Below are 14,351 nucleotides of genomic sequence, written 5' to 3'. Positions count from 1 at the left end.
TTGTTTTCCCAATAGCAATCAAATTGTTCATCTTAAAACATACATTAGATCATGCCACTTCTTTGCTCAAAATCTTCCTATAAGAGTGATCTCAGACTCTCTTTTTTATGCTGATAACGACAGTTTGTCCCAGGAGCCACTGCTGAAATCAGTTTGCAGTTTTTCCAACGCTTCTAGAACCAGCCAGATTACACTTCCCTGATAGATACCACTACCAGTTAGCCAGCATCTCCTTCTCAAAGGTTTGGGTCTCAAGCGCACAGAACCCTCCTCTGTGCTCATAAACATAACCACCAGCTGAGGTGCACATCATGTTTGGAGGGTTGCAGTTCTGTCCAAAATGTAGTAAGCCCAGTATAGTCCATATATACCACTTGTTATAACTAAAACCTCTGGAAAATGTACAAAAGGCAATTACCGGAGGACTCTGAAAGGTAAACAAAAGGAGGGCAGGTTTAGAAAAGGAGTCAACACATAGAGAAGCAACACATTCAGGAATGAGATACCTCATACATTTTTCCCTTTGTCTCACAGATTTGCCCATAACGTAAGCCCCCTTTGCAAAGCTCGACAGAGGTATAGAGCTGGCAGCTAAAACTTCAATTGAAAATGCATAGAGGAACCAGAAAAGAGTCAGAGAATGTGGCAGCAGTCCTAGAAACAGACAAGTTAAATAAAGGGACTCCATACTTCTATGTGAAGCCACACAAATCCCAGGTTCCCCTATGAACTGCACGAGCCAGAGAGAGTCCCAAAGCAGAATAGTAAGGGGTTTTGAAACCTGAACTATGGTATAACCTAAAACCTGAACTTCAGATTAACCCCTGAATCATGTATGTACTGGATTAAACTAGACATCATAGGGAAAGCCTTTAAAAATTTAGCAGATATTAGAACAACTGCCAGTTAAACAAATAAAGAAAAAAATCAGGATTATCCAGATGATTAAAATAGAACCCAGAGGCTATACTATATAACACTTAACATAAAAACACTCAGGAAAATATGAGAGATTCTCAAGGGAAAAAAATTAACATTTGCCAATAGAAATTCTGTGTTCCTGCTGAGAAAAATCATAGACAACACAAACAAATTCCACACTCATGAATGGATAGAATCAATATTGTGAAAAGTACCATGCTGCCAAAAGCAATCTACAAATTCAATACAATTCCCATCAGATACCACCCTCATTCTTCACAGAACTAGAAAAAACAATCCTCCAGTTCATATATGAAACCAAAAAAGAGCCCGTATAGACAAAGCAAATCTAAGCAAAAAGTACAAATCTGGAGGCATCATATTACCTGACTTTAAACTATACTATAAGGCCATAATCACCAAAACAGCATGGTACAGGTACAAAAATAGACATATGGAACAGAATGGAGAACCCAGAAATAAACCCAAATACTTACAGCCAACTGATCTTTGACAAAGCAAACAAAAACATAAAGTGGGGAAAGGATACCCTATTCAACAAATGGTACTGGGATAATTGACAAGCCATATGTAGAAGAATGAAACTGGATACTCATCTCTCACTTTTTATAAAAATCAACTTAAGATGCAACAAGGACTTAAATCTAAGACCTGAAACTATAAAAATTCTGCAAGATAACATTGGAAAAACCCTTCTAGATATTGGCTTAGGCAAACACTTCATGACCGAGAACCAAAAAGCAAATGCAACAAAAACAAAGATAAATAGGTGAGATTTAATTAAACTAAAGACTAATGTCCAGAATCTACGAGGAACTCAAACGAATTAACAGGAAAAACAAAAATAAAAAACAAAAACAATCCTGTCAAAAAGTGGGCTAAGTACATGAATGGACAATTCTCAAAAGAAGATAAACAAATGGCCAACAAACATGAAAAAAGCCTCAACATCACTAATTATCAAGGAAATGCAAATCAAAACTACAATGCAATACCACCTTACTCCTGCAAGAATTGCCATAATAAAAAAATCAGGCTGGGCATGGTGGCTCAAGCCTGTAATCCCAGCACTTTGGGAGTCAGAGGCAGGCAGATCACGAGGTCAGGAGATCAAGACCATCCTGGCTAACATGGTGAAACCCCGTCTCTACTAAAAATACAAAAATAATTAGCCGGGCCTTGTGGCGGGTGCCTGTAGTCCCAGCTACTCGGGAGGCTGAGGCAGGAGAATGGCGTGAACCTGGGAGGCAGAGTTTGCAGTGAGCCGATATCGCACCACTGCACTCCAGCCTGGGCAATAGAGTGAGACTCCATCTCAAAAAATAAAGAAATAAATAAATAAAATAAAAAATAAAAAAAAAAGACATTGGCGTGGATGTGGTGAAAAGGGAACACTTTTACATGGTTGGTGGGAGTGTAAACTAGTACAACCACTATGGAAAACATTGTGGAGATTCCTTAAAAAACTAAAAGTAGAAATATCATTTGATCCAGCAATCCCACTACTGAATATCTACCCAGAGGAAAATAAGTCATTATACGAAGAAAATACTTGCACACGCATGTTTATAGCAGCACAATTTGCAATTTCAAAAATACATAACCAACCCAATTGCCCATCAATCAACCAGTGAATAAATAAATTGTGTATCATACCATGGAATACTACTCAGCCATAAAAAGGAATGATATAATCGCATTTGCAGCAAGCAGGATGGAATTGGAGATCATTAATCTAAGTTAAGTAACTCAGGAATAGAAAACCAAACATCATATTTTCTCACTTATAACTGGGAGCTAAGCTATGAGGATGCAAAGGCATAAGAATGATAGAATGGACCCTGGGGACTCAGGAGAAAGGGTGGGAGGGGAGTGAGGGATAAAAGACTATAAATTTGGTACAGTGTACACTGCTGGGGTGATGTGTGTACGAAAATATCAGAAATCATCACTAAAAAACTTATCCATGTAACCGAAAACTACTTGTTCCCCAAAAACCTCTGGAAATAAAATATAAAAATAAAAAAATAAAGAAATTCTATGTGTTCATTTATTTCACTGAGCCCGTATATAACAGCTGCTTAAAATCACTGTCTAATAAGTAGACGTTCTATTTCTTTCACAGAAGTAGAAATTATAAGATAATCAAAAATTTTAGAACTGAAAATGCAATATCTAAAATAAACAATTCCAAAGATCTAATATCCAGAATCTATAAGGAATTTAAACAAACTAACAAGCAAAAAAAAAAAAAAAAAAAACAATAAAACTCCATTAAAAAGTGGGCAAAGTACATGAACAAATACTTTTCAAAATAAGACATCCATGTGACCTACAAGCACAATGTGAAAAATGCTCAGCATCACTGATCATTAGAGAAATGCAAATCAAAACCACAATGAGATACCATCTCGCACCAGTAAGAATGGAAATTACCAAAAATTCAAAAAATACCTGATGCTCACAATGTTGTGGAAAAGAGGGAGGAGTTACATATTGCTGGTTGGAATATAAATTAGTTCAGCCATTGTGAAAAGCAGGGTGGGGACTTCTCAAATAACTTAAAGTAGAATTACCGTTTGACCCAGCAGTCTCATCATTGGGTGTATACCTAAAGGAATGTAAATCATTCTGCCATAAAGACATATGCAAGTGTATGTTCATTGCAGCATTATTCACAATAGCAAAGACATGGAACCAACGTAAATGCCCATCAATGGTATACCAGATAAAAATACGTAGTGCCTATACACAATGGAATACTATGTAGCAATAAAAAGAGAATGAGATCATGTTCTTTGCAGAAACGTAAATAAAGCTGGAGGCCATTATCTTAAGCAAACTAACACAGAAACAGAAAGCCAAATACCACATGTTCTCACTATAAGTGGGAGCTAAACTTTGAGTACATATGGACACAAAGAAAGGAACAACAGACACTAGGGTCTATTTGATGGTGGAGAGTGAGGAGGCTAAGGAGAGAAAAACTGCATACTATTGGATACTATGCTTTTACTTGGGCGACAAAATAATCTGTATACCAAGGCCCTATGGCATGCAATATACCTGTATAACATGTGCCCCTGAACTTAAAAGTTAAAAAACAAAACACAGATAAATATTCACATAATATGATCATGTGATCAATAGCAGAATGGAGATGACAGAGGCAAGAGTCAATGAACTTGAAGACAGATCAATAACAATTATCCAATCTGAAGAACAGAGAGAGAAGAAAGATTGAAAAAAGACTGAGAAGAGCTTCAGGAAATAGTGGGAAAATCTCAAAAGTTTTAAAATAAATATCTTTGAAGTCTCAGGAAGAAGAAAAAGTGATTGCTCCAAAAAAAAAAAAATGTGAAGAAATTAGGACCCAAAACTTCCAGATCTGATGAGAGACAAAATTACATATTCATTAGCTCAGCAACCCCCAACCATGATAAACTCAAAGAAATCAATGCCCAGATACACCATAATCAAGCTTCTAACAACAATAGAGAAAGAAAATATTAAGTAGAGAAAAATAATTCATTATGATTAATGGAAGAATAATTTGAATTACCAATGTTCTCTCATTAAAAGCCATGAAGGCCAGAAAATAGTGAGATGGTATCTTAAAATGATGAAAGAAAAGAACTAACTGCTAATGTAAAACTTTATCTCCATTAAAAACCCTCCTTGGGATGAAGGATAAAGAAAGGCATTCTTAGATGAAGGGAAACTCACAGAACTCATTGCTGAAAGATCTCAGGCTGAAGGAAAATTACATGAAGTTGAATTTATTAAATCTCGTTCTTAAGAGAAAAAATTAAACATTCAATTTCGTTGTTGTAACTAATAAAAAGTTAATCTGAAGGCCTGCAGGAAAAAATTTCAGGAATAAAGTAAGAGCAAGATGAATAATAAAAAATGGGTAATATAAAACTAAATTTTCTCTTCTTAAATTCTTTAAATTATGTATGATCATTGCAATCAGTGTACATAGTTGTAACCCATATGACAACTATAACAAAAAGGTTTGTGGGAAAAGATAAACTCTATGGTAAAACTTCCACATTTTTACTGTGATAGTAAAATATAACTCTGAGTAAACTGTGAAAGGTTAGGTATGTATATTATCAGGCCTAGCGCAAGCACTAAGAAATAATACAAGAGACATAGTCAGAGGTCAACAGATATATTAAAGTGGAATATGAAAAACAAATCCAAAGAATTCAAAAGAAAAGGGGGAGAGAGAGGCCGGGTGTGGTGGCTCACGCCTGTAATTCCAACATTTTGGGAAGCTGAGGCGGGTGGATCACAAGGTCAGGAGATCAAGACCATCTTGGCTAAAGTGTTGAAACCCCGTGTCTACTAAAAATACAAAAAATTAGCTGGTCATGGTGGCACGTGCCTGTAGTCCCAGCTACTCAGGAGGCTGAGGCAGGAGAATTGCTTGAACCTGGGAGGCAGAGGTTGCAGTGAGCTGAGATCGTGCCACTGCACTCCAGCCTGGGCGACAGAGCGAGACTCATCTCAAAAAAAAAAAAAAAGGGTGGAGGGAGGGGAGAGAGAAACAGAAAAGAGAAGGGACAAATAGAAAACACCTATTAAAATGGTAGAATTAAATCCAATAACATCAATAAATACATGAAAATAAATAGTTACGGCACATGTATTTTAAGATTTTCAGGTTGAATTAAAAAACAAAATGAAACAAAAAAAACAAAGCCCAACTATGTCTGTCAACAAAAAAGCTGCTTTAGCTACAAAGACTTAGGTAGGATAAAAGTTAAGATAGCTGGCCAGGTGCAGCAGTGCACACCTGCAGTCCCAGCTATTTGGGAAGCTGAGGTAGGAGAATCTCTTGAGCCCTGGAGTTTGAGCCAGCTGGGGCAACATAACAAGACTTTGTCTCTAAGAAAAAAGAAAGACCAAAAAAAAAAGAGAACAAAAAAACAGAAAACAGACATACAAAAAAAGCTAAAAGATGGAAAAAGATATACCATGCAAACCAAAAGCAAAAAAGTTGAAATGATTATATTAATATCAGAAGTAGACATCAGAACAAGGAATATAAACAGGGATATAGAGTGAAATTTTATAATTATAAAAGGATCAATTTACCAAGAAGAATTAACAATCCTACATATATATACACCTTAAAACAGAGCTTTGAAATACATGAAAAAAAAAAAAAACCTAATACAACTGGAAAGAGAAAACAAACACTTCTACACAGTACATAGGCCAAAAGGAAATCACAGTTGAATGAAAACAAAATAAAGCATATCACAATTTGTAAGATGCAATGAAAGCACTGGTTAGAGGGAACGTTACATTAAATACTACAAACTAGAAAAGAAGACAGTTCTCCATTCCATGTTCTAAATTTTCACCTTAAGAAACTTGAAGAACAGCAAATACAATCAAAGCAAGTAAAAAGAAGAAGAAGAAAAAAAGTCATTAACCAGACATAGTGGTGTGTGTGTGTTTAGTCCTAGCTACACGAGAGGCTGAGGCAAGAAGACCACTTGAGCCCTGGAGTTTGAGGTCACAGTAAACTATGATCGTACCACTACACTCCAGCCTGAGTGACTGAGCAAGACCACGGCTATCTAAAACAAAAACATAAATCAATAAAATTTAAAACAGAAAAATAATGAAAACAATATGAAATCAAAATCTAGTTCTTTGAAAGGTCCAAGGTGGGAGATAATGAAAAAGGGCAATACACAGCATTTAGTACATATGACATTTACTTGTAATAATATTTTTCCTCCTGGCAAAGTAAATCATAGCAAAACTCTCACTAAAATGCTATCTAGGAAAGAAAATCAAGAATATCTGCTGTTGCCTCCAGGAAAAAGACTGCATGATACATTTGAAATGCATGCATGCTTTTGTGATTACCTGGCCGTTTATATTTTATGATTACCTGCTGTTATAGATAATCAAAAAATTTGCTTTATTTGACAGTTATGTCTCAGTAAGCAACAAACCTGAATAGTAATTATTCCACATTGCTAAACTAGTAGAAACTACTAGTAATAGTAAGGATGTTAAATTTGAATAACTAAAAAAAAATAGAATAACCAGTAGATAGAGAAGAGACCTAGCTTGGGGCAATGGAAGCATGATGGAAATCTGATGGTGATTAGTAGTTTAGGTATACGCCAATATATATCAGTGAAAGGTTAGTCGAATGTTATTTAACATCATATTGAAAATATAAAATGCTTTATCTACCTAGGTAAAAGGCCTGCACTAAAAATGAGCAAACTGAATACACCTTACGTATTAAACCAATCTGCTAGGAGTCGGCTATGCGAGGCTTAACCTTCTAGTTTGTGAAATCAGAGCGGGCTTTTGCATAAGAGAGGAAAGGGGCAAAAAAAAAAAAAAAAAAAAAAATGGAAGAAAAGAAGAAAACAAAAGTGTGTGACCACGGCTGTAAACCAAAGTAATTTTGCAGTTGTTCAATACTAATTAAACACATTAGGCAACCAGCTAAGCCTCTGCAATATTCATAGCCTATAACAGGTTCACGATCTTTTTCATCAGTCATTTTTACCTTTAGAGTAAGCAAGGAGAAGAAATATAGTTTAACAAAAATTACATGTATAGATTAGGACTCCCTGAACATTGAAATACACTCTTCAAATCCATATTGAGTAGTCTCTAAGTGTCTTTTATGAAATAAAATTGGAAAAACTTTCTATTTCACTATTGTAAGTAATAAAAAGATTTGTCTGAAGGTTAATATAGAAGATTCATAATTCAATTACAGACATATTTGGCAGCCATGTCAACCGTGATCAAGACAGAGTACATAGCTTTTGTTCTAATACTGACCAAATTCATAAAAAACAGAAATCAAAAAGAATAGTACTGATTTAGCAGCTATAGGCTTAGTAGGTCATTAGCACTGTATTTGAAAAAAATATACATGAAAAGAAAGTGACTGACACTTTGCAGATGTCTACTCATATAAAATGTAAAAACTAATATTTACTTGCCTTGTATAGTTCAACTAACAATATTCATTAAGTTCTGCGGGGATTTTCATTTATTGCTACCTTTCTTTTAACAAATCACTCATTTGTCTACAGATGGCATTTATTCAAAGCATAATGCATGCTACAGCATCATTCAGGGGAGGACTACAATAGCTTAAGAAAAACAACTCTGACAGTCATCCACCCACCTCTGTCATTGTTAAAATCAATGAGGTATATTTACATGCGATGAAGTAATTGTCCAGTATATGAAAGTTATAATTACGAGATAATGTTAAACTAAAAAAAAATGCCACCAAAGTGGCTTGGATCCTGAAAACACAATAAATCACATACAACTTTTATTCATATTTAACATATATTCAGTTATCAGAATAAATAAAAGCACTTGTTTTAATGTATTCAAAGAGAAATATTACACATTTAACTTTTTTAAAAAGGGGTAATCTTTTTTTATTCTTTATTTTTATGGGCATATAATAATTGTACACATTTATTGGGTACATGTGATACTTTGATAAAAGCATAGAATGGGAAATGATCAAATTAGGGTAATGGGGTAAAAATCACCTCAAACATTTATCATTTCTTTGTGTTAGGAATATTTTAACTCCACTTCTCTAGTTATTTGGGAATTACTTTCTAATTTCCATTCTCAATCCGAGATTTTTTTTAAAAACATGTGCGTTCCATTGTTTCTCTTTTTAATTGGATATGTAGAATTTTTATTTCAATTTTCATTTTTAAATTTTGTGAGTATGTAGTAGGTGTAATATACTTATGGGGTACATGAGATGTTTTGATACAGGCATGCAATGTGAAATAATTACATCATGGAGAATGGGGTATCCATCCTCTCAAGCATTTATCCTTTGTGATACAAATAATCCAATTACACTCTTTCAGTTTTTTTCAAAATGTACAGTTATTATTGACTATAGTCACCCTATTGTTCTATCAATTAGTAGGTCTTATTCTTTCTATTTTTGTGTACTCATTAACCATTCCCACCTCCTCAATCACCCCACTATCCTTTCCAGGATCTGATAATCATTCTGCTACTTTCTATATCCAGGAATTTTTGCACACTAAATATTAATAGTTTGTCCTAAGAAAATACAGACACACAAACACGCACACATATATACACACAATAGCAAATCTATGACTTTCAGTATAGCACAGTGAGAAATAAAAAGTGTTCACTCTCATATAATAAACACATATTAAGGCAATTTTTCCAATCATACAAAGTGAAAAATAACTATGAATATTTTATGTCCTAATAATATAAATCTTCAAAGATAAAATGTATTTTTCTATTAATTTAAAAGAATTAGAGAATGCCAATATTTTATTTGTGGTATTCACAACTTGTGCCAGTTCGCCTGGTAGTTAAAACATATATTCAGTCTAAATTGTGTCCTCGAATTCTTATTTGCATGATTGCTATTCAGTGAAGTACCTAAATAGGTTAAACATATGTCTGTTGTAGTTATAAACATAACAAATTATTATTTTTCTTTTCTTAAAATCCATACAATTCAGCTTTAAAGTCACCAGAATATTTTTATCAGAAATATTTTCTAGTTGCCTACACTGTATCCTCTTATTTTAATGCAAATGAATGCTGACATATTTTGGACTGTTTCAAAATTTTTCATTTATACAGAGTAAAAGTAAAAATACTATTTTTTACGAGATATACTTAACATTCAGGAAAGATAATTGATGCATTGTAATTGCATTAATGGGCTAGAATTCTCATTCACATAAAAATTGTAAATTACATTCTTTGTTAGTCAATGATGTAAAAGTACGTTAATGTCATGAAATAAAGGCCCACAATTGTTTGAAAGTTATTTTAAAAGGAGAAAATTATGGGCACACATATGTTCACCCATATATGGTTAACCACCTCTTCTAGGAAGTTAAGTGTTTCTCCTGAAAGTGATAGTGTAACTTAGACAGTAGAGTACTTTCCTCTGATGAAGTACATCACTCTCTCATCTCAATGAGCAGTGAATGGGTAATGATGAATGCATTATAGAACTTTTCACTCAATACCATCTGCTTCAGAGAAAAAAACAAAAGCTGAAATTGTCTAGGAAAGTTTTAAAAAGTATGTTTCTATCAAAATCCCCATGCTTGCAAAGAAAACCTTCTTTTCTCTCCAAATTAGCATTACTGATTAGAAATGAGAGTCTGTACTAAAATAAATTAAAAAGTATACACTGTCCTCAAAGATAAATCCTGAGAAGAGAATATAATTATCTTCTGAAAATGAAATTTTCAATTCATAGGCCAATGGATGTGACTGAGAATAGAAATTCCATTCTGATTGCTTATGTCATCCTTTGGATAAGAATTGCATTCTAGGACTCAAGATATGAGGTGTTACTGGTGCAGCCATGTGACTCTTGGTTAAGAATGATTGATTGTCTTGGAAAGCTGTAACATTATAGAATTTTTTGTAAAAAACAGCGATTCTATGAAACAGTTTGTGATGTCTTAATTCTATTTCCTCTTGTTCCATTCACAATGAAAGTGTATGTGTCAATGTGGTGAATCTGTAAACAAACATTTTTGTGTCAGGATCACATAAGAGTTAAAAACAGATGTTGGTGGCACATGTACCACTGGTTCCATCATGTCCTAATGGTGTAAATTGAACAACTTCCTTAACCTCTTTAAGCTTCAGTTTACTAACCCTGAAATTTGAGACGTTAAATTTATCCCATATGTTTGTTTTGAGAATAAAATGTTAGTGCTTTGAACACGGTAAGCGCATGATTTAAGACCTTGATATTATTACTTAATAGTAGTAGTACTTAAACATTTAGTTTGACATAGTTTCTACATTTTCCACAATGATTACTGCCTGATCCATTCTACTGAGAAATAAAAATAAAATCTTAAGCCCATAATTCAATTGAATGACCTCTCCTATTGGCCAAGGGATCCCCAAAGAAACCGTGGAACCTGAGTTTCTGGCCATGACTCAATGGGAAGGCGTCATTCCTTATTATAATCCTTCACTCCCTCACTAACCACCAATAGGCTTTCTTCTCTAAGGATTAAACAGAAACCAACCTTTTCAAGAGACTTGCTGCACTACTAGTTTTAACCAAGCACCTGATATTGCTCCCTCTTTTTGCGGTTTTAACAAAACAACAGACCAGCACTTCTTCCTAATAATAGACTGCCAGCTATGGGATGGTTCTGGACAGTCTATGGAGGATGCACAGTGAGGGTTTTTGTGTCCTCTACTTCATCTTTTAATGTCACAGGGCCAAAAACTCCACCCTCATATGCTAACACTGCCATTTTTTGAACATGGATCCCATGGAGAAGCATAAAGCTCAGTTGTACATGCACATATTTCTTCTTTCATAAATATTCATGTCTCCTCCTATAGCTTACTGAATATGCATATTTGACCACTTCATTCAGCACAAATCCCTGTCTTATTCTTCCGACCCTTTAAGTATTTGTTTCTGGCTTCTGATTGGAGGCTAGCCTTCCCAGCCTGTCACAATGGCCACTCTGCAGGCTGCAATCCTTTATAGAAATAAAGATCTTCCTTCCAAATTTATGAGCCTTGGCATTCTTCAGTTGACATTATCATAGTATATTGAGAGACTATGAGTTGAGAAGCCATGGATACCTAAGCCTAACAGCACCAATCTATGGTAATAAGACCTTTTGAGAAATATATGTGCATCAAATAATAATAATATTTGATTCCTTTCAAAGAGATATACCATTAGAATTTGCTCAGTTCTTGAGAAAATAATATATATATGTAGATCTAAAGATTGCCAAATTCTTTTTAACAAAAATGAAGAATGCCTTTGATGGCCTTATCAATAACTTGGAGATAGCTGAGGAAAGAATCAAGGACTTGATGTCTATTGACAAAACTTGTCAATAGAAGGTTTCCAAAGTGAAATGCAAATAATAAAGAATGAATAGAAAAAATAATCCAGCAAAATGGTGGACTCATGTGCCGCTCCCACTTGGAAGGACAGAACAGCATGTGGAGACTCACATCATAAACTTTTGCTCCAAGAACCACCACAGAAACATACCAGAACACCATAAGAATTCACAGACCCTTCAAAAGAAGCAGGTTGCCACTGCAAATCTTCTTGCTTTATTAGGGCCACAATTTTGGCTCTGTGCTTCACAGAAAACATCACAAATAAAGCAACATAATTAGATAAATTATACATGCAGTCAAAAACAAAAGACAAAGCAATTTCTTAGGAGAAATAGACCTATCTTCATCAGAGAACCACCTAACATGTACATATGATCATGTACATACGAAGCTTCTAGCTGCTTATCTTAGAATGAATATGCTTACTTTTTTCTCTACCTAAAAATAAATTTACACACACACACACACACACACACACACACACACAGAGACAGAGAGAGAGACTGTTTTTTGAAACATAAGAAAAATTGGTAATAGGTAATAATTAATTAATAGAAAATAATTCTTTTTGCAGTTCCCACAAACAAATCATTAAATGAAGGTACTATAGATGCAAGGTTGTGTGAACTCCTATTATGGTAATAAAAAAACTCTGAGAGTGTGGGTATGCTGGTTTATAAAAAAAATAAAATAAATTATACGATATTTATCTACCTCTTTATCTATATATCATATACTATTTTCTTTATTTTGATCATCAAATTTTTATTTTTAGAAATTAAATTGTCAACAATTAAAGCCCCCTGTGACAGTGTGGCACCTCAGTAGGTTCTGAGACGTACAATTGGGCAACTACATCATACTTTAAAGTTGCCATTTCTGGTATCACTGTTACAGGTGCCAGTAGAGTGAGAGCAAAGTCTCACCTTCTGAAAGCCAAAAAAGGAAGAGAACTACTGCAGGCAGATGTGTTACAGTGAACTATTACCCCATGTAAAGAAAGACCTTCAGCTTAAGCAGTTGAAGGTAAAGCAAAATCCTTATTTTGGCAACAGGGAAATCTCTCTCTCTCCCTTTTCTTCCTCTCCTCCTCCTCCTCCTCCACTGCTGCTGCTGCTGCTGCTGTTGCTTCTTCTTCTTCTTCTTCTTCTTCCTCCTCCTCCTCCTCTTCCTCTTCCCCCTCTTCCTCTTCCTCCTCCTCCCCCTCCCCCCTCCTCCTCTTCTTCTTCCTCCTCCTCCTCTTCTTCTTCCTCCTCCTCCCCTTCTTCTTCTTCTTCTTCTTCTTCTTCTTCTTCTTCTTCTTCTTCTTCTTCTTCTCTTCCCTCTTCCTCTTCTTTCCTCCTCCTCCCCCTCCTCTCCCTCCTCCTCCTGTCCCTCCTCCTCCTCTCCCTCCTCCTCCTCTCCCCCCTCCTCCTCCCACTCCCCCTCCCGCTCCGCCTTCCTCTTCTTCTTCTTCCTCTTTTTCTTCTTCTTCTTCGTTCTTTATTTCTTCTTTTCTCTCAAAATTTTACACCAGTAGCATACCTTGTTTACCTTCAGTTTATCTGATTATACTTCTCTGAAACAGCATGTCCGATCTCCATTTCCTGTTAATTCTTACCTGCCCTTTAAAAAAAGTGCAACACTATTTACAAAAGCAAAGACTTGAAACCAACCCAAATGCCCATCAGTGATAGACTGGATAAAGAAAATGTGGCACTTATACATCACGGAATACTATGCAGCCATAAAAAAGAATGAGTTCATGTCCTTTGCAGGGACATGGATGAAGCTGGAAACCATCATCCTCAGCAAACAGGAACAGAAAACCAAATACTGCATGTTCTCATTCATAAGTGGGAGTTGAACAATGAGAACACATGGACACAGGGAGGGGAACATCTCGCACAGGGGCCTGTCGGGGGGTTGGTGGGAAAAAAAGAGGGAGAGCATTAGGACAAATACCTAATGCATGTGGGGCTTAAATCCTAGATGATGGATGGATAGGTGCAGCAAACGACCATGGCACATGTATACCTATGTAACAAACCTGCATGTTCAACATATGTATCCCAGGACTTAAAGTAAAATTTAAAAAGTACAATAACATAGGTTAGCCTATTTATTCAACCTAAGGGGAAATACAACGTTAATGCATATTTATACCATTGACCTACTCAAACTTTCTCTGATAGTAATCTCTTGCAATATATTTGGATTTTAAAACATTTCTTCATATTTTATATTAGCTTTAAAAACTGGTGATACAAAACAACAGGAATAGTGAAAACAAGAGATTATTTTAAATGTAATCTTTGACTTTATTTACCTCCCCAGTAATAACAGGATGTACATAGCTTTCATTAAATTAAGCCTTTTTCTTAGTGATTGATACCACATGAATATATTTTGCTTCTCACAGAGTTTGCAGGTTCTTCTTTCTTACCCTCAAGACACAAATTGTTTTCTTTAATAGAAGACCAGTATCC

At 35.1% G+C, this 14,351-nt stretch overlaps 1 protein-coding gene across 1 annotated transcript in view; it reads right to left on the bottom strand.

Annotated features, from left to right (window-relative positions):
• PCDH11X (protocadherin 11 X-linked) overlaps positions 1–14,351 on the bottom strand; it is a 793,868-nt gene that overhangs the window by 192,127 nt on the left and 587,390 nt on the right. The window lies entirely within an intron of this gene.

This window comes from Symphalangus syndactylus, chromosome X (assembly GCF_028878055.3).
Source record: "Symphalangus syndactylus isolate Jambi chromosome X, NHGRI_mSymSyn1-v2.1_pri, whole genome shotgun sequence".
Taxonomy (NCBI): Eukaryota; Metazoa; Chordata; class Mammalia; order Primates; family Hylobatidae; genus Symphalangus; species Symphalangus syndactylus.
Note: the sequence above shows the minus strand (reverse complement) of the source record. Positions and strands in the feature narration are given on the sequence as shown.